General features: G+C 39.4%; 1 protein-coding gene across 5 annotated transcripts in view; it reads right to left on the bottom strand.

Annotated features, from left to right (window-relative positions):
* LGR5 (leucine rich repeat containing G protein-coupled receptor 5) overlaps positions 1-22,101 on the bottom strand; it is a 136,846-nt gene that overhangs the window by 91,918 nt on the left and 22,827 nt on the right. The window contains exon 1 of one of the 5 annotated variants that reach the window (XM_050934791.1): positions 10,480-10,660. The exons of the other annotated variants lie outside the window; for them this stretch is intronic. The gene's annotated coding sequence lies outside the window, so the exon portion shown is untranslated. Of the gene's footprint in view, positions 1-10,479; positions 10,661-22,101 lie in introns of those variants that run through there. 5 annotated transcript variants of the gene reach the window in all.

Below are 22,101 nucleotides of genomic sequence, written 5' to 3'. Positions count from 1 at the left end.
AAATAGCATGACTACTTCTGCCTTTCTCTACACTGGTAACAGAAACAATCTAAACAAAAAGCTAAATCTTTAAAAATTCAGCCACACTTGCAGTAATAACATTTCAAAATAACCAAAGATCGATAACTGAGCCCATTATATTAGCTTTTCTAATCAATGGAAGGAAGGATATGTAGCATAAGAAGTTGATTTTTTACAGAAGGCTGTTGTTATTTAAGTATTTAAAATGCAAAGTTTGCACAAGAGTTTGCATTAAAATGTATGCTAAAAAGGTAAATGAGACTCGATTGTTGCATTAGGACAGATCTCATAAGGAGGGATATGTGTGTGCGCCTAACAGGTGAGGGGGGGATCTCAGCCTTTCATAGATTTATAGATTCCAAGGCCAGAAGGGGACTACGTTGACCATACATTCTGACCCCCTGTATAACACAGGCCATAGAACGTTCCCCAAATAATTCCTAGAGTAAATCTTTTAGAAAAATACCGAATGTAGATTTAAAAATTGCCACTGACCACAACCCGGGGTAAATTGTTCCAGTGGTTAATACCCCCACTGTTAAAAAATGATGCCTTATTTCTAGTCTGAATTTGCCTAGCTTCAACTTCTAACCCCTGCATAATTTAACACCTTTCTCTGCTAGATTGAAGAGCCTATTAGCAATTTTTTGTTTCCCAGGTAGGTACTTATAAACTGTGATCAAGTCACTCCTCGTTTTCCAATACTTTAATCGTTATCATGGCTTTTCGCTGGACTCTCTCCAATTAATCAACATCCTTCTTGAACTGTGGACACCAGAACTGGACAAAGTATTCCAACAGCAGTTGCACCAGTCCCAAACACAGAGGTAAAATAACTTCTCTGCTCCTCCTTGAGATTGGTCTGTTAATGCATCCAAGGATTGCACTAGCACTTCTGGCCACACTGTTGCACACTGGGAGCTCATGGTTAGCTGATTATCCACCATGACACCTAAATATTTTTCAGAATCACTGCTTCCCATTCTGTCAGTACAGCCCACAATCTTTATTCCTAGATGTATACACTTATATTTAGCCATATTAAAATGAACAGTGTTTGCTTGTTCCCTTCTTACTAGGTGATCCAGATCACTAAGTATCAGAGACTTGTCCTCTTCATTATGTACCACTCCCCTAATTTTTGTGTCATCTGCAAACTTAATAAGTGATGATTTTATGTTTGCCTCCAGACCATTAGAAATATGTTAAATACCATGGGGCCAAGAACTGATACCTGAGGGACCCCACTGGAAACATAGCTCCTTAATGATGATTCTCCATTTACAATTCTATTTTGAGACTTATCCGTTTGCCAGTTTTTAATCCATTTAATGAGTGTTAGATTAATTTTATATTCTTCTAATTTTTTAATCAAAATGTTGTGTGGTAGAAATGAAATGCCTTACGTAAGTCTAAATATATTACCTCAACATTATTATCTTTATCAGCAAAATGTGTAATCTTATCAGGACAAGAGATCAAATTAGTTTGACAGGATCTATTTTCCATAACCCCATTAATTTGCATTAATTATATTACCTTCCTTTAATCCTTCATTGATAGAGGCCTGTATCAGCCACTACATTATCATTCCTGGGATCAATGTCAGACTGACAGGCCTGTAATTACCTGGGTTATTCCATTTATAGTATTCCAAAATTTACTGAAAATCAGCATTAATGATTCTGCAAACTCCTCAGCCAACTCTTTTAAAACACTTGGGTGCAGGTTATTTGGAATTGCAGATTTATAAATGTCTAACTTTAGTAGCTGCTGTTTAACACCATCCTTGGGAACCTGCATGTATTTCTCCCCTACCTGTCCCTGTTCCCAGGACTGGCTCTAGGCACCAGCAAACCAAGCATTTTCTTGGGGCAGTACAATTCCAGGGGGGCACTTGCACTCTCAGAGAGTTTTTTTTTTTTTTGCTTGGGGCGGTAAAAAGCCTAGAGCCTGCCCTGCCTGTTCCCTCCAGAGATGCTAGTTCCAGCAACAGCACTTGCCTGGAGTAGATCATGGGCCACATCCTCAGGTAATGTAAATCATTGTAGCTCCATTGAAGCCCATGAGAAGGATCTGGCCCATTGTGATTCTTGGGGAGGGGGGAAGCTAAACGAGAAATGCTCTACACTCTTTCCCCTGCTTTGCGCCCTCACATAGGGCTAGGCACAGTTGAACCCACCTGTGAATACCACATAACTGATCCAGATAAACCATTCCTATCAAATCAGAACTGAATTTAACACAAAAAACCTCAGAGATAACAATGAGGTGTCTCTGTGGCACTTTAAAGACTAACATTTATTCGGGCATAAGCTTTCATGGGCTAAAACCCACTTTATCAGATGCATGGAGTGAAAAATACAGTAAGCCCAATATATATATTACAGCACATGAAAAGATAGGAGCTGCCTTACCAAGTGACGGATCAGTGCTAACGAGGCCAATTAAATCAAGGTGGAAGTGGCCTATTGAATTGAATAGGCCTCGTTGGCACTGACCCCTCACTCGGTAAGGCAACTCCTATCTTTTCATATGCTGTAATATATATACTGCTTACTGTATTTTTCACTCCATGCATCTGATGAAGTAGGTTTTAGCCCATGAAAGCTTATGCCCTCCTGGCAACCAGCAGGGTGCCCCCCGTGGCTTGCTGCCCCAGGCACGTGCTTGGTGTGCTGGTGTCTGGAGCCGCCCCTGGTGGGGTGTCATTTATTGTACTTAGCTAATATATTACAAGGCTTAAACAAATAGTGGAATATTGTAACACACAGCAGCAGGCAGAGCTGATTAAGTGAGAAAAGAATGAGATTTGCTCCCAAATATAATGAATATATTTAGTATTATTTTTTTTAAATAATATTTATATAATTTGTGTTTCTGCCTTTCTAATTAAAATATACTTCTCAAGTAGCACAGAGTCCCTATTTCTCCTATTCAAATGTATAAAGTGAGCTCTAAGAACATAAGAGCATAAGAACAGCCATACTGGGTCAGACCAAAGGTCCATCTAACCCCGTATCCTGTCTTCCGACAGTGGCCAATGCCAGGTGCCTCAGAGGGAATGAACAGAACAGGTAATCATCAAGTGATCTATCCCTTGTTGCCCATTCCCAACTTCTCGCAAACAGAGGCTAGGGACACCATCCTGGCTAATAGCCATTGATGAACCTATCCTCCATGCATTTATCTAGTTCTTTTTGAACCCTGTTATAGTCTTGACCTTCACAACATGCTCTGGCAAGGAGTTCCATATTTTGACTATGCATTGTGTGAAAAAATACTTCCTTTTGTTTGTTTTAAATCTGCTGCCTATTGATTTCATTTGGTGGCCCCTAGTTCTTGTGTTATGTGAAGGAGTAAATAACACTTCCTTATTTACGTTCTCCAAGCCAGGCATGATTTTATAGACCTCTATCATATTCCCCCTTAGTCGTCTCTTTTCCAAGCTGAAAAGTCCCAATCTTATTACTTTCTCCTCATACAGAAGCTGTTCCATAACCCTAATAATTTTTGTTGCCATTTTCTGAACTTTTTAAAGTCCGATATATCTTTTTTGAGATCAGGCAACCACATCTGCATGCAATATTCAAGATGTGGGTGTACCATGGATTTATATAGAGGCAATATGATATTTTTTCTCTTATTATCTAACCCTTTCTTAATGATGCCCAACATTCTGTTCACTTTTTTGACTGCTGCTGCACATTGAGTGGATGATTTCAGAAAACTATCCACAGTTACTCCAAGATCTCTTTCTTGAGTGGCAACAGTTAATTTATACCCCATCATTTTATATCTATAGTTGGGATTATGTTTTCCAGTGTGCATTACTTTGCATTTATCAACACTGAATTTCATCTGTTATTTTGTTGCCCAGTCACCCAGTTTTGAGAGATCTTTTTGTAGCTCTTCTCAGTTTGCCTGGTTCTTAACTATCTTGAGTAGTTTTGTATCATCTGCTAATTTTGCCACCTCACTGTTTATCCCTTTTTCCAGATCATTTATGAATATGGTGAATAGGACTGGGCCCAGTACAGACCCCTGGGGGACACCACTATTTACCTCTCTCCATTCTGAAAACTGGCCTGTAGTCAGATTTACTGGCCTGTAGTTGCCCGGATCACCTCTGGAGCCCTTTTTAAAAAGTGGCATCACATTAGCTATCCTCCAGTCATATGCTATGGAAGCTGATTACAGATGACAGTTAGTAGTTCTGCAATTTCACATTTGAGTTCCTTCAGAACTCTTGGTTGAATACCATCTGGTCCTGGTGACTTATTAATGTTTAGTTTATCAATTTGTTCCAAAACCTCCTCTTATGACACCTCAATCTGGGACAGTTCCTCAGATTGTCACCTAAAAAGAATGGCTCAGGTTTGGGAACCTTCCTCACATCCTCAACTGTGAAGACCGATGCAAATAATTCATTTAATTTCTCCACAATGGCCTTATCATCCTTAAGTGCTCCTTTAGCATCTTGATTGTCCAGTGGTCCCACTGGTTGTTTAGCAGGCTTCCTGCTTCTGATGAATGTAAAAAAAATTTGCTATTAGTTTTTGGAGTCTTTGGCTAGCTGTTCTTCAAATTCTTTTTTGGCCTCCCTAATTATATTTTTACACTTCATTTGCCAGAGTTTATGCTCCTATTTTCCTCATTAGAATATAACCTGCTTCTCACTTCTTCTTTTACTTTGTTGTTTAGCCAGGGTGGCTCTTTTTTGGTTCTCTAACTATATTTTTTAATTTGGGGTACACATTTAAGTTGAGCCTCTATTATGGGGTCTTTAAAAAGTTCCCATGCGGCTTGCAGGGATTTTACTTTTGGCGCTGTACCTTTTAATTTCTGTTTAACTAACCCCCTCATTTTTGTTAGGTCCCCTTTCTGAAATAAATGCTACAGTGTTGGTCTGCTGTGGTGTTTTCCCCGCCACAGGAATATTAAATTTAATTATATTATGGTCACTATTATCAAGCAGGAAAACAAATACCTTTATTATAATGTATAAAGAAGGCTTGAATTTTTTTGTTTGTGTTTTGTGGCTGTTTTTGACATAAGAAATATCACGTCTTATATACTGTGTTTTTGACAGAGGACTGGAGAAATAAAAGGCATTCATAAGTGATGAGACAAAGTAAAAATTTAAAGATTCTAAAGCCAGAAGGATCACTGTGATGATCTAGTCTGACCTCCTGCATGATACGGGACATAGAATTGTCACAAAATAATTCCTGTTTGAACTGAAGCATAAGTTTCAGAGAAACATCAAACCTTGATTTACAAATTGCCAGTGACTGAGAATCCCGCCACAGTCCTCTGTAAATTGTTTGAAGGTTAATTACCCACACTATTTTAAAAAGTATGTATTATTTCCAGTCTGAATTTGTCCAGCTTAAACTTCCAGCCATTGTATTGTGTTATACCTTTGTCTGCTAGACTGAAGAGCCCATTATCAAATATTTGTTCATCATGTATGTACTTATAAATTGTGACCAAGTCACCTCTTAACCTTCTCTTTATTAAGCTAAATAAACTGAGTCTCTCACTGTAAGACATGTTTTCCATTTCTTTAACCATTCTCATAGCTCTTCTCTCAATCCTCTCCAAGTTGTCAATATCTTCTTGAATTGTGAGCACCAGAATTGGACCTACTCTTCCTGAAGCAGTTGCACCAGTGCCAAATACAGAGATAATATTTCCTCCCGACTCCTACTTGAGTACGCTAAAATTCCTTCCCCTCACAATTTCGCAGGTTTCCAGAAAGTTTAAAACTCTTTGTGTTTTGTTTATTTTTTAACATCCATTTCACTGAAGCTCCTGGCAAAGATTTGGGGAAAAAAATTCTTGTGAAAGAACCAACATCTTTGTCCACTTTAGAATCTACGGGCCCAACTCTTGTCTCACATCAAGTTTACAGCAGGTTGAGTCCACTGAATTAATTGGAGCTACTCCTAGTTTCTGCTGCTTTAAATGAGGAGAGAATGCATTAAGGACAGAATATCTCACAGACTACAAACACTATGAGCTACCCAGAAGAGAATCCAAAATTTGTCTACAAATACTGGAAGGATCAAAACAAAGATCTAAAAGTTGTAAATGACTTGTTTCCTAAATTGCACATTATTGGCCCAATTAACTCTGTCTTCAGTTACACTGGTGACTGGGCCAAATACCAACTGCAAATTATGCACAACACAACTGCATAATATGAGCCAGATTTTGGCTTCAGTTACACTAATACATCCCCAATGATTTCATTGTGGTTGTATGGGTGTAACTGAGAGTGGAATTTGTCCAGCTTGTCTTAAATTCAAAATTAAATTAAATTCTACCTATCTGGCTTTCATGTTGCTATGGCAGCTCAATTTGGAAAGCTAAACAGGGAAATAATTTGGATGGCATTCACTATAGACAAACTCATAAAAGTGACACTACCAGGTTTCCAAGCTGAAAGCGTATCTACAACCTTTCCCCGCTTCAGATCAGGAATTCTAAGTTGGGTGAAATCCTGGTCCTTTTGAAGGCAATGGTAAAACTCTCATTGACCTCAATAGGCTCAAGATTTCATCCCTTACATACATAATTCCTATTTTTCTATTTCAAAGGTGCTTTCAATATGATCTTGGCTAGTCTCATTTATATCCTTCCCTTCACCATACTTTCCATTGTCTCTTATATTAAAACTTCATAGTGGGTTTTGTTTAATTTTTAAGGGCAGTTTCTTATTATGTTTTTATTTTATTATATTGTACAGTGTCCTGTGAGTTTCAGCAGGGGGTAGGATGTTTTATATTGCAAACATTATCCTTATATTCAGAGTTATTCAGTTGGCCATCTTTACATAGTGGCTTTGCTGGAATAATTCTTTACACATTCTTCTCTTTATTTTGTGGTCAACTGAACATTTGAAACCTGCCTTCAGACTTATGGAGGCTCGGTCTTGCCATCACGCTGCCTGAACAATTTCCACTGATGTCAGTGGATGATTGTTCTGCTAAATTATGGTAGGCTGTAAGGATCTTCTAGTCTTATGCTGGCCAAGAGCCTATTCGAGCACCTTGTATATAGGTCAGATGAATCAGAGGTTTTAATATACATCAGAACCAGATTCTTAATCTTACACTGAAAACATTTTAGGCCTTTTCTGCAGTTTTTGTACCAGTATAACTATATCAGTTAGAGAGGTGAATTTTTTTTAACCAATATAGTGATACCAGATACTAGTATGGATGCAGTTATTTCAGTATAAGAAACCTTTATATCGACATAGCTTATTCCCCCCTCCTTGTATGGCAATCAGCTATAAAGGTATAGTTGAAGTGATAGAACTTGAGTGCTTCAAAATACTCCTTAAGTATTCTTATTGAGATCAACAGCCTTGTGGAGTAAGCTACTATTCAGTGTGAGTGAGGGTGGCAGAATCTGACTCTAAGGGTATGTTTACACAGCAAAGAAAAAACAGCAGCTGGCCTGTGCCAGCCGACTTGGGCTTGTGAGGCTCAGGCTGCAGGGCTGCTTCATGGCTGTGTAGACTTCTGGGCTCAGGGTGAAGCCTGGGCTCTAGGACCCAGATGGGTAGAAGGGTCTCTGAGCCTGGGTTCCAGACCAAGCCTGAAAGTCTGCAGAGCAGTGAAACAGTGCTGCAAGCCCGAGTCAGCTGGGACTAGGAAGCTGCTGGCTTTTCTTTACTGTGTAGACATACCCCCTAGGTCAATAGACTGTGTTTGTCTTCTCTTATGCACAGAGTTTATTTAACCCACTTTTTATCAATCTCATTCCTGTGGATGGCAAGCCACCACTTTGTGTGGTTCTTAAAATGATCAAAAGGAAAATCTTTCCAGACAGGTAATTAAATGCAGCTGTTCAGTCAAAGCCACCACTATGTCTTCGCTTCAGGTCATAAATATCAGTGTTGTGCCTAGAAACACCAATAGTTTGGTATTTAAGACAAACAAAAATAATTTTGCAGATTAAAGCTGTCATTGCCAAATTTTCTATATACATTTACTACATGGCCTCTATGCATAAGCTTCAATTCCCTACTGCACCTGTCTGTTCCATTTCCTTGAACAAATAGTAAAGTGAAATTTCCAAGGCTCCTCCCTCTTCTTCATTTTAGCTGTTCAAAGTGCTTTAAAAATGTAGGTCAAGCTCAATAGCCCCATTCTTTTGATGGGGAAACTGAGGCACAGAAACTTGCTACTTGTCACACAACAAGTCATTGTTAGAACTAGGAACAGAATGGAGGGTGAAATCGAACTAGGAACAGAATGGAGGGTGAAATCCTGGCTCCTTTAAAGTCAATGGTAAAACTCCCATTGACTGCATTATGGCCAAGATTTCACCTCAGGAGTCTTGACGCTCCATGCCATGCGTTATCTACTGGTTTATATTTCCTCATACTAAAACAGCAGTTTATAATCTGAGAATTTGTGTCCTAATACTTCTGTGCATCTGCAGATAACGCTGTGTGACCTACTTAATGCAGCCTTGTAGAATTGTGTGGAGCCACTTTTTGACACATACTGGCAGCCCTTATTGTTGTTTTAAATCACTGAGTTAAAAAAGGAAATCAGTTTCATTTTGGTCAGCTGGAGAATGGAAGTCAGGTGGAGCTGAAAACATCAACTATTTGAAACTGAAGGCTAAATTCTGGCATGATTTGTGCCACACTGGTAATAAAAGGCTTACCTATCCTGTGAGAGGGCAGGTAGCACAAATGGGTGCACTAACACCTGACACAAATGCTGCTGACCCCAAAGTTGCCCAAATTAAAATTCTTTAATCAGAAGATTAAGTGATATTTAGTCCAGCAAATCTTTGTCTGAAACTTTTTCTAATTTAATCCGATAACACAGCCATTTTTGAAAGAAGGCTCTGGGGTTTTATGCTGAAATTCAATAATTCAGAGAAAGAGCCAAGGCATAAAAAAGTGTTTTACAATAGGGTGTGGAAAGAAGGAGACAGAATTATTTTTAATTAAAAAAAAATCTATTTTCAGATGTTTTTCTTTTTCACAAAACATATCAGATAAGCAACCTTTTCACAGAAGCCAAAGTAAAAGAAGATGCAGAGGCAGCTCCAGGCCCCAGCACGCTAAGCGCATGCTTGGGGCGGCATGCTGCCGGGGGCGCTCTGAACCGGTGACAGGCAGAACGCCCCTCGCGGTATGCCACTATGCTTGAGGAGGTGAAATGTCTAGAGTCACCCCGAGAAGATGGATGCCTGCAGCACAAGTAAATGGTAAACAAGTCAGGGAATATTTTCTGGTCAATTTTTCCAGTTCAATAAAATCAACAAACTTTTATTTTGCCATTTCCAGCTCTCATATTAAAAATTTATTAGCAGAAAGGCTATTGAAAGGCTGACCATGAGCAAAAAGGCTTTTTCTTGAAACGTTCTGTTCAGTTCTCATGGCTGAACAAAAGCAGATTGGCACATTCAGTTATGTTCAAAATGTCTTTTAAAGGGGCCGTTTTCCATAGCCACGCGTTTCAGGGTCCTTTGTGCTGAAGAAAGCCAGTGAAAGATTTGAAGGGGGTAAAAAAAACAAAAACAAAACAACAACAACAGAGGCTACCATGGAGATCCTTCAAAGTCGTCTTCTTCTATAGTGGGAGGGCTTCCCCTTTAAATCCTTTTCAATAGCATATTGATGGCTTTGAAAGCTTAAATGGCATTTGTCAACCATCTGTAAATCTTTAAAACTGTTTTTGCAAATAGCCCAGCTCTGAGTTTCAGCTTTTCCCATTAATCTGTACGTAAGGCCACTGAAGACTTTTTCAGAGCTTAGATAATGCGTGGATTAAAAGGTCCATTCAGAAGGGGAAGCTTTAGCATTCACCTTGTGTACATAGCCATTTCACCAGTAGTATTCATGGGTTGTTATTTCAACTCTGCATTTGTCCTGCAAACAAGACATTTTGCCACAAAGGCTTGGTAGAGACATTCTTTAGTGAACTGCTGAAACCTAGCTCCTCTATTTGTCATGGCTTGTTATTTTTATCAAGTGTAATCAGTTCAGATAGGAATCCTAGATTGACAACTTTACAATTATGTTATTATAAAAGAGAAAGGTATGTTTCTTTTAATTCAACAATGATGCTGATTAAAGTACAACTTGATTGCTTTACATAATGAAACACTGTCTTACATTTCCCTTACTCAGATGCCAGTGGACTGTTCTGTTTTATCTTGAATGTAATTAAAAAACCTTTACAATAATCATAATTCATCCACATTTTCTCTTCTTGGCTTATTAAAAGGCAAAAGTCCATAGTATAGTTTAGACATTTACCAGGCTTAATATTTTATAACAGGTTGCATGATTTTTCTATTTTCCAATTTTTACACATCAGAGAAATACATTTTTCTTAAATTCCCACAATCCAAACAGACAAGCAACCCCTCCTCCCTCTGCCACACATACATATTTGCATCTATTAGGGTAGTTCTTACATCCCTTTAGTGTTTGTGTTCTCCCTCTTCTCCCTTTCAGGTATTCAGGCTTGGTTTCTCCTTCATCATATCTGATTTATCAAAATATTGTCCAGCCAGAGTCCAAAGAATAGTCCTTCAGTTTATTCTGGGGAACTCCTTTCCTCTCCTACTCCGTGAACCCATTCTCATCTACAGACAGCCTCGGTCACAGCACTCTGCCTTCACTGCAAAGGAGGGTGCGCAAATCCACTCCCCTTGCCCACAGAGGACACTGGATTTCCAGGCAGGAGGCAATCATATGAAAAAAGTAGCTCTGAAGTCAGAGATCTGAGCTATTCCACTTGGAACGTAACATTTTATTAAGTTACACTGGTCTACAATTTTTGAGAAGTCGTCTGCTTCAGAGATAAAATGTGATATTTATTACGTATTTTGAAGTGCTGAATTCAAATATGACAATTAAAACAACTGATTGGCTACTGTTTAAGATATTTAAGTTTTTACATTTTATGTCTATGTCTATTGTGTAGATAGTAGAGTTTTAATCATAAATTGTAAACCTAGGTCTTTTCATGTGTTTATGGTTGCTTTACATGATAATATTTCACCTGTCCTGTTTATGTAACACTTTAAAAATCAGCAAAAGGGTTATATAAATAAAAATTATGAAACAAAAGGCAAAAAACTATTATGTAGATAGTTTAGTCCTATTCAGTGTCTACTCGGCGCTTCTTGGCTTGTCTCTTGTATTCATTAAATGGAGCATCTCTTGGCACTGTCCAGCTATAGTCTGCAAGCATTGATGGGCTCCATTTGCCCTGATAGCCTGCCAGGAGATTCCACTGCTGTAGTCTGGAGCCCAACAGCTCTGCCTTACTCTTGGGTAGTTCCAAATCCCTTCAGAGGAGGAGGATGGGAGAAAATGTGGGTCCTGTGACATTGATGGTTCAGGACCAGAAGTTTCATCCTCTTCCTCGTCTGACTCAAGTGAGAATGATTCTGGTGCATCAGGAACCGGCAGTCCTTCTTCGTGGGGTACTGGGCGTACAGCTGATGGAATGTTTGGATAATGCACAGTCCACTTTTTCTTCTTTGACACACCTTTCCCAACTGGAGACACCAGGCAGAAGTAACAATTGCTGGTATGATCTGTTGGCTCTCTCCAAATCATTGGCACTGCAAAAGGCATAGATTTCCTTTTCCTGTTCAACCACTGGCGAAGATTTGTTGCACAAGTGTTACAGCATATGTGTGGGGCCCACCTCTTGTCCTGATCTCCAATTTTGCAGCCAAAATGAAGGTGATAGGCTTTCTTAACCATAGTGGTTATACTGTGCTTTTGTGATGCAAAAGTCACTTCACCACAAACACAGCAAAAGTTATCTGCACTGTTCACGCAAGTACGAGGCATCTCTGCTCACTTTGGCTAAACAGAAATGTGTCCCTTTGCAAAATCAAACACTGACAAATAAGAGAGCACAACACTGTATGATTTCTAGAGCTGATATAGGGCAATTTGTTCAGCAGAGTGATGTAAGCTTCGTTATGATTGCATCATCCATGACTTCTAGGAATAACATGATGCAATTCATATCATGTATGATGCAATACCAGCTTCAGATTGCATCACTCATTGTTTTGCCTAAAAAGCAAGTACTGTCCAAACCCAGTCATAGATTTATTCATAGATCCAGTCAAAGATGTATTTTAGTCATTTCTGGTTTAAATTGAGATCCCTTCCCTTTATAACTCACTTATCCGCCGCCATTCCCAAGTCAAGGGTCGTATATATTGACCCAATAGTATATCTTGAAAACTAGAGCCAATCAACAATTTTAAGCATCATTTTCGTTCTCAGTGACCCACAATTAGTAAAGTTAGACTACATTTATTTCAGAAGCATTTTGGCTGTAGAGCAGTGTTATTAGTTATTATTAGTTAACTATTGTATTAGAAATATTTATTCATATGAGAAAAGGAGATAAGAGAGGATGAAAAAAGGAGGAAGTAGAAAATTTAAAAAATGTCAATGACAATGGGGAAATGGCTAGTGAAAAATGCATCAAACGATGGGAATATGCCAATAGATGATGTTTTTGAAGTCATAAGTTCGGCACTGCTATCTAATAGTAACAATGAGAATTATACAACTTCAGAAATTATTGTTACTATCGACCAGCAATTGGATTGTGAGGTTACAACTTCACCTTCAGTATTGATTACTGACAATGATGAGACACTCGACACCTTCGATATCATGACTAAAACTAATGTGAACAGTTGCGATCAGCAACATAATTCCTCTGCAAGGCAAATCATTTAAATCAATTTTAATAATCCACCATCTTGGCTCTGTATAAATGATAAAATAAGATGCCATGAATCAGCATCGGAAGATGAAAAAATTTTTTCAGGAGACTGGTTTTTTAAAAAGCTTTTTAAGGGTGAAACCGTAGAGTGTAATTGACTTATTTACTTGGAAACCAGTAAGTCTATTTTTTGTTTTCCATGCATGTTATTCGATCAGCGTTTTACTAAACCTAATATTGCAAATCAGAAAGTAGGATTTAATGATTGGAAAAATTTAAACGGTGTTGTGGAACATGAAAATTCAACCAATCATCGTGAAAATTTCTGTAAATGGAAATCCTTACAAAAGAGATTACTAAGCGGAGAATGTGTCGATGATGCACTACAAAAAGCTATTGAAATTGATAAACAAAAATGGAGACAAAGTCTAAAAATAATTCTTGATGCCGTGATGTTTTGCACCAAAAAACACTTAGAGAATTATGTAGCAGTGTAGAAAACCCTAATTCAGGAATATTTCTTAATCTATTGGAATTTATAAGTCTTATGATTTTCAACTAAAACAACATATTGTGACTCACAAAAAAGGTTCAGTGAGTTATTTTTTACCAGCTATACAAAATGAATTTATTGGCTTACTAGCAAACCAAGTTCATAATGAAATTATATCCAAAATAAAAAAAGCTAAATATTATTCTATCTTTCTGGACTGCACATCAGACATATTTCATTGAGAGCAAATGTCCCAGATTGTGAGATACGTGAGAATCGATAACAGAATAGTATCTATAGAAGAAAGTTTCATAGATTTCATTGAAACCAAAGAAAAACCGGGAAGTGGATTAGCCGAAGAAAAAAATTAAGCAGCTTGAAAGTGATGGGCTTGATCTTCAAAATGCGAGAGGCCAAGGCTATGATAATGGAGCAAATATGTCAAGTGTTTACAAAGGCATCAAAGCTGTCATTTTGCAAAAAAATAAATTAGCAAATTTTGTACCATGTTCAGCCCACTGTCTAAATTTAGTTGGAGTACGTGCGGCTTCCATAAATTCTACTATGGTTTCATTCTTTGCCACTGTACAAAAGTTATACACATTTTTTTCCTCATGCAACCAGTCGCTGGGATATTTTAATGGATATGTTAAAAGTATCACTAAAAGGTCATGCTGATACTGGATGGTCATCAAGAGCTAATGCAATTGAAGCCTTAAATTTGCAGATTACAGAAGTGACCAAGGATCTAAAAAATGTCACTGTTGCATTGAAATGTCCAGAAGCAGTATCAACAGCTAATAGCCTTCTTAAAAAAATTAATTATGAATTTTTGTGCACGTTATCCATTTGGTGCAATATCCTAACACATATTGACAGAGTGAATAAAGCCTTACAAGCAAAACGCATCACTGTTTCTCAGGCTTGTAAAATGATCAATAGATTACCAAATATTTTACAAGAGATGCATGAAAGCGAAAATGATATGGTCAATATTTTTACAGTTTGTAAAAAAAGGCTGAAAATATAGAAATACTAGCAGAATTTATTGAATCCAAAAAATGAAAAGTAAAAAGACAGCAACTTTATTAGTGTGCAGACAAATCTTCCAATTTATCAGCTGAACAATCTTTCAAAGTACAAAAAAAACCCCATATTTGATACCATAACAGTTGAGTTAAATTGGAGATATGAAACTTTAAATGAGATATCTTCTGATTTCAATTTTCTTTCGGGTGATTCGCTTGTTAAAATGGACACTACTAATCTTCAAAAAGCAGCAGCATATTTAAGTCTCAAATATGACAGCGATTTGAATGCCTCAGAAATTTCATCAGAGATTCAGAATTTTAAACATCAGGTATTAGTGTTGTTTCCAAATGTTTCATGCGCAACTAGTTTGGACCTTCTTCAGTTAATTCATTAATATAATTTGGCCGAATCTTATCCAAATTTAGAAAATTGCATTAAGAATATTTCTCTGCTTGCCAGTAACTGGCTCCTTGCAAAAGAAGATTCAGTAAGCTCAAATTAATTAAAAATTACCTTCAAGCAACCATGGGTCAGGAGAGAATAAAAAATATGTCCATCTTGTCAATAGAACATGAAGTAGAGAATAATATTAATTTTGATACAATTATCGACGAATTTGCCTCATTAAAAGCACGAAAAGTACAATTTTGAAAAATAGTTAATCGTATCTGGTAGTGCTACAGCTAAATTTTATTTATGATTATTTAAATAGTATGTTACATGCACTATGATGCACACTTTATACGTATTAGTTGATTTTGTACACAGAACTTATGATTAAAATAAATAAATGTTCGATTATCATTATTATTCTTGTTATTTACATATTTTCTTTTTTTTCTTTTTTCCATTTTTTTTTTTTTTTTTTTTTTTTTTTTTTACAAAGTAACCACTATGAAATTACATGGAGGGGAGAGGGCACAATTTTATATTCTTGCCTCGGGCGCAAAAATAGCTAGTTAAGGCTCTGGTGGGAAGGTTTCTTAATGTCAACATGTCAGTTCACTTTATTTGTGGTATGTATTAAGGTTTATTTGATGTAAGTGAGTGGCGAACAGTGGAGGCTAACAGAGGGAGTTTGCCTGGGAGTTCGTCTGGGGAGAGCTCACTGAGGCTTTCGTCTCGTGAGCTTCTGTGAGTTGCTGCAACAGCTGAGGAAGCTCTTAGAAGGCAGAAATTATGGAAGGTGAGCATTCAGCTGTTGTAACCTGCACAGATTGTGCCATGTTTGTCTTTCTTCCATAGGACAGAAGCAACTTTGTCTGTACAAAGTGCAAGCTGGTCTCCATATTGGAAGAGAAAGTTCAAGGTCTGGAGAAACAAGTATCAACCCTGCGTTGCATACAAGAAAATGAAGATTTCCTAGACAGACGTCAGGATATGCTTCTATGGGCACAACGTTCTGAAGAATAGGAGCAGGCTGCGCAGAGGGGACTGAGGGACGGTGAAGAAAGTTGGCAGCATGTGACCTCCAGAAGAAGAAAGAGGAGCGTCCATGGACCAGCAATGGAGATACAGATGAGCAACCGTTTTCATGTTCTCTCCACAGGTTTAATGCGCAGAGTGGACTAGATGATACATCTGAGGGAAGAGAGCAGAAGGAGACTCCACCGATTGGAAGGCATGAGATGCACTGTCCTAGGGATGGGGGTTCCACGACCATCGCTCCCAAAAGAAGGAGGAGGGTGGTGGTGGTTGAGGACTCAGTCATCTATCTGCCACTCCGACCAAGAAAACCGAGAGGTCTTATGCTTGCCAGGAGCTAGGATTCATAAAGTGACGGAGAGACTGCCGAGACTCATCAAGCCCTCGGATCGCTACTCTTTCCTGCTTCTCCATGTGGACACCAATGATACTGCCAAGAATGACCTTGAGCAGATCACTGCAAACTACATGGCTCTGGGAAGAAGGATAAAGGAGTTTGAGGCACAGGTGGTGTTCTTGTCCATCTTCCCTGTGCAGGGAAAAGGCCTGGGTAGAGATCAAATTGCGGAAGTCAACCAATGGCTACACAGATGGTGTCGGAGAGAAGACTTTGGATTCTTCGACCATGGGATGGTGTTCCAAGAAGGAGGACTGCTAGGCAGAGATGAGCTCCACCTAAGGAAGAGAGGGAAGAGCATCTTCGCAAGCAGGCTGGCTAACCTTGTGAGGAGGGCTTTAAACTAGGTTCACCGGGGGAAGGAGACCAAAGCCTTGAGGTAAGTGGGGAAATGGGATATCGAGAGGAAGCATGAGCAAGAGAGTGCAAGATGGGAGGACTCCTGTCTCAGACTGAGAAAGCAGGACAATCAGCCAGTTATCTTAAGTGCCTATACACAAATGCAAGAAGCTTTGGAAACAAGCAGGGAGAACTGGAAGTCCTGGCACAGTCAAGGAACTATGATGTGATTGGAATAACAGAGACTTGGTGGGATAACTCACATGACTGGAGTACTGTCATGGATGGATATAAACTGTTCAGGAAGGACAGGCAGGGCAGAAAAGGTGGGGGAGTTGCACTGTATGTAAGAGAGGAGTATGACTGCTCAGAGCTCTGGTATGAAAATGCAGAAAAACCTGAGAGTCTCTGGATTAAGTTTAGAAGTACGAGCAACAAGGGTGATGTCGTGGTGGGAGTCTGCAACAGACCACCAGACCAGGGGGATAAGGTGGATGAGGCTTTCTTCCGGCAACTAGCAGAAGTTACTAGATCGCAGGCCCTGGTTCTCAAGGGAGACTTTAATCACTCTGATATCTGCTGGGAGAGCAATACAGCAGTGCACAGACAATCCAGGAAGTTTTTGGAAAGTGTAGGGGACAACTTCCTGGTGCAGGTGCTGGAGGAACCAACTAGGAGCAGAGCTCTTCTAGACCTGCTGCTCACAAACTGGGAAGAATTAGTAGGGGTAGCAAAAGTGGATGGGAACCTGGGAGGCAGTGACCATGAGATGGTCGAGTTCAGGATCCTGACACAAGAAAGAAAGGAGAGCAGCAGAATACGGACCCTGGCCTTCAGAAAAGCAGACTTTGACTCCCTCAGGGAACTAATGGGCAGGATCCCCTAGGAGAATAACATGAGGGGGAAAGGAGTCCAGGAGAGCTGGCTGTATTTTAAGGAATCCTTATAGAGGTTGCAGGAACAAACCATCACGATGTGAAGAAAGAAAGATGGCAGGTGACCAGCTTGGCTTAACAGTGAAATCCTTGCTGATCTTTAACACAAAAAAGAAGCTTACAAGAAGTGGAAGATTGGACCAATGACCAGGGAGGAGCATAAAAATATTGCTCAGGTATGCAGGAGTGAAATCAGGAAGGCCAAATCACATTTGGGGTTGCAGCTAGCAAGAGATGTTAAGAGTAACAAGAAGGGTTTCTTCAGGTATGTTAGCAACAAGAAGAAAGTCAAGGAAAGCGTGGGCCCCTTACTGAATGAGCAAGGCAACCTAGTGACAGAGGATGTGGAAAAAGCTAACTTACTCAATGATTTTTTTGCCTCTGTTTTCACAAACAAGGTCAGCTCCCAGACTGCTGCACTGGGCAGCACAGTATAGGGAGAAGGTGACCTGCCCTCTGTGGGGAAAGAAGTGGTTTGGGATTATTTAGAAAAACTAGACGAGCACAAGTCCATGGGGCCAGATGCGCTGCCTCCAAGGGTGCTAAAGGAGTTGGCGGACGTGATTGCAGAGCCATTGGCCGTTATTTTTGAAAACTCATGGCGATCGGGGGAGGTCTCAGATGACTGGAAAAAGGTTAATGTGGTCTCCATCTTTAAAAAAGGGAAGGAGGAGGATCCAGGGAGCTACAGGCCAGTCAGCGTCACCTCAGTCCCTGGAAAAATCATGGAGCAGGTCCTCAAGGAATGAATTCTGAAGCACTTAGAGGAGAGGAAAGTGATCAGGAACAGTCAGCATGGATTCGCCAAGGGCAAGTCATGCCTGACTAACCTAGTTGCCTTCTATGAGGCAATAACTGGGTCTGTGGATGAGGGGAAAGAAGTGGATGTTTTATTCCTTGACTTTAGCAAACTTTTTGATATGGTCTCCCACAGTATTCTTGCTGGCAAGTAAAAGAAGTATGGGTTGGATAAATGGACTATAAGGTGGATAGAAAGCTGGCTAGATCATCAGGCTCAACAGGTAGTGATCAACGGCTCTGTGTCTAGTTGGCAATCGGTTTCAAGCAGAGTGCCCCAAGAGTCGGTCCTGGGGCCAGTTTTGTTCAATATCTTCATTAATGATCTGGAGAATGGCATAGACTGCACTTTCAGCAAGTTAGCAGATGACACTAAACTGGGAGGAGTGGTACATACACTGGAGGGTAGGGATAGGATACATTGGTGAGGCCTCATCTGGAGTACTGTGTCCAGTTTTGGGTCCCACACTACAAGAAGGATGTGGAAAAATTGGAAAGAGTCCAGTGGAGGGCAACAAAAATGATTAGGGGCTGGAGCACATGACTTATGAGGAGAGGCTGAGGGAACTGGGATTGTTTAGTCTGCAGAAGAGAAGGGGATTTGATAGCTGCTTTCAACTACCTGGAAGGGGGTTCCAAAGAGGATGGATCTAGACTGTTCCCAGTCATACCTGATGACCGAACAAGGAGTAATGGTCTCAAGTTGCTGTGGGGGAGGTTTAGGTTGGATATTAAGAAAAACTTTTTCACTAGGAGGGTGGTGAAGCACTGGAATGGATTACCTAGCGAAGTGGTAGAATCTCCTTCCTTAGAGGTTTTTAAGGTCAGGCTTGACAAATCCCTGACTGGGATGATTTAGTCGGGAATTGGTCCTGCTTTGAGCAGGGGGTTGGACTAGATGACCTCCTGAGGTCCCTTCCAACCCTGATATTCTATGATTCTACATTATCTTAGAGACACGGAATATGCAGTAAGGGCAAAATTTTCAAAAGTTCTTAAAATACCATTGAAAATTAATTGAATGTATGCATCTAAATCACTTAGACATGTTTTGAAAAATTTCCCCTCTGTACACTGGAAAAATGTAAGAGTCTCCTTTGTTGCAGATTATTTTCTAACATGCAACTGTCATTGTTCCAGGTTTAATCCCATTATGTTGTCAGAAACCTGAGTGAGTGGTTAGTGGAAGTCCTGATTCTCAGATTCTATTCCCAACTCACACACTCACACTCACTCTGTGATCCTGGGTTCGCCTACTTGGCAAGCAGAAACCTGCAGCCAAGTGTGTCAAAGTGTGGACCTACAGACTCGGGATCATGGGGCTCAAGGTATGATGATAAAAATAGCTGTGTAAATGTTTGGGCTTGCACTGGCGCTTGGGCTTTGCACCGGAGCTCTAGCTGCCATGTAGATGTAGATGGGTGTCTTTCTTTACCCATCAAATCAACAACATTGGTCTAGTAATATTTATTTCTCAGTGGTGCTGTGAGATGTGAGTCAAACACTGAGATACGCAATGGAATAGCACTACAGAAGTATAAAATACCATTACTAAGGTTGCATTATTGCACAGCCATTACATGACATGGACCTCTGGATTGACATGAGAGTGTTTTCCTTTCTTTTATATATCCATGGACTTTTAACATTTGAGATTTTTCTTTTTGTGTAGATGATAGCAGCAGCTGAACCAGTTTTGCTGACGACGTGAGTATTCACCCACGAAAGCTTGTGCTCCAATACGTCTGTTAGTCTATAAGGTGCCACAGGACTCTCTGTCGCTTTTTACAGATCCAGACTAACATGGCTACCCCCGTGACAGTTTTGCTAAGAAACTTGAGAGCTGCTTGGTTGAAACTTGGGGCTGGATGGAAGGAGGCTAAGAGTAAATAGGAACTCTCATAATTAGGGCGAGTGTGTTGTTGTTGGGATAGTTACGAATCCTATAATTTCTCTGTTTTCTAGAAGAAAAATCCTGGGTATAGAAAGCTGGTTTAAAAGGGGTCCATACCACACTGAAAGAGAGACAACTGAAGCTCTCTTCCTTCCCTCTTGGGTATGAGTATCTACAGTTGTGGAGACCCAGGCCAGATCCTTGTCCTATCTCCCAGTGCTATGGCGAATAGAGTGAAAAGTTAATATAGCTCAAAGCTGCAGCATAGAGCAGCTGTATCTTCCTCAGGGAATATCAGGGAATAATCCTGCACTCCCCAACAGAACAATTAGGGGGGAAACTCTGTGAGGGGAAACTTGTGGAACTTTCCTCCCTTCCCATAGCTGGAGCTTTTGATCTGGCACAAAGTAATTATGCTCAAATCAACTCTTCTTTCTTTAATAATAATCATAATCGTAATATTTTGCCGTTATATAGTGCTTTTTGTCCACAGATCTCAAAACACTTTTCAAAAGGAGGTTAAGTATCATTATATAAGTGGAGAAACAGAGGCAAAGCGAAACACAATCAGGTCTCCCAAGTCCCAGTCCAGTGTGCTACCCACTAGGTTACACTTACTTATGATTAATGCAAACAATAAGTAAACCCAGGTTTAACACAGATCACTGTGGCATCCCAGTGGAGACTTCACCTTTCCTTTATAACTTTTCAGTCAGCTTTCACCACCTGTGACCATGCTCTCATATTGAAGCTAACGTAGTTTTGGCAGCTGACATAAATGTGCGTATATATTAGGACTGTTGATTAATCGCAGTTAAATCATGCGATTAACTCAAAAAATTAATCATGATTAAAAAATTAATCTTGGAATTCTATTACTTAACAGTGCGATTAAAACTAAGTGAAATTTAATAGATATTTTGGATGTTATTCTACATTTTCAAATATATTTATTTCAATTACAACATATAAAACTGTACAGTGCCCACTTTATTATTATTTTTGATCATTTTTAGAATGCAAATATTAGTAAACAAAATAAATAGTATTTTTCAATTCACCTCATACAAGTACTGTAGTGCAATCTCTTTATCGTGAAAGTGCAATTTACAAAAGTTTTTTTTATTACATAACTGCACTCAAAAACAAAACAATGTAAAACTGTAGAACCTACAAATCCACTCAGTCCTACTTCTTGTTCAGCCAATCATGAAGACAAACAAATTTGTTTACATTTACGGGACATCATGCTGCCTGCTTATTACTTACAATGTAACCTGAAAGTGAGAACAGGCCACATGGCACTTTTGTATCCAGCATTACAAGGTATTTATGTGCCAGATATGCTAAACATTCATGCTTCGGTCATCATTCCAGAAGACATGCTTCCATCCAATGCTCATTAAAAAAAAAACAACACGTGTTAATTAAATTTTTGAGTGACTCTTTTGGGGAGAACTGTATGTCTTCTGCTCTGTTTTACCCACATTCTGCCATATATTTCATGTTATAACAGTCTTGGATGATGACCAGCACCTGTTTGTTTTAAGAACACATTCACTGCAGATTTGACAAAACTCGAAGAAGGTACCAATGTGAGATTTCTAAAGATAGCTACAATACTTGACCCAAGGGCTAAGAATCTGAAGTGTCTTCCAAAATCTGAGAAGAATGAGGTGTGGAGCGTGTTTTCAGAAGTCTTAAAAGAGCAACACTCCAATGCAGAAACTACAGAACCCGAACTATCAAAAAAGAAAATCAACCTTTTGCTGGTGGCATCTATCTCAGATGATGAAAATGAACATGCGGTCTGCACTGCTTCGGACCGTTATTGAGCAGAACCTGTCATCAGCATGGACACATGTCTTCTGGAATAGTGGTTGAAGCATGAAGGGACATATGAATCTTTAGGGCATTTGGCATGTAAATAGCTTGTGACACTGGCTGCAACAGTGCAATGGGAATGCCTGTTCTCACTTTCAGGTGACATTGTAAACAAGAAGCAGGCAGCATTATGT

The sequence above is a fragment of the Gopherus flavomarginatus genome, chromosome 1, assembly GCF_025201925.1.
Source record: "Gopherus flavomarginatus isolate rGopFla2 chromosome 1, rGopFla2.mat.asm, whole genome shotgun sequence".
Lineage (NCBI taxonomy): Eukaryota > Metazoa > Chordata > Testudines > Testudinidae > Gopherus > Gopherus flavomarginatus.
Note: the sequence above shows the minus strand (reverse complement) of the source record. Positions and strands in the feature narration are given on the sequence as shown.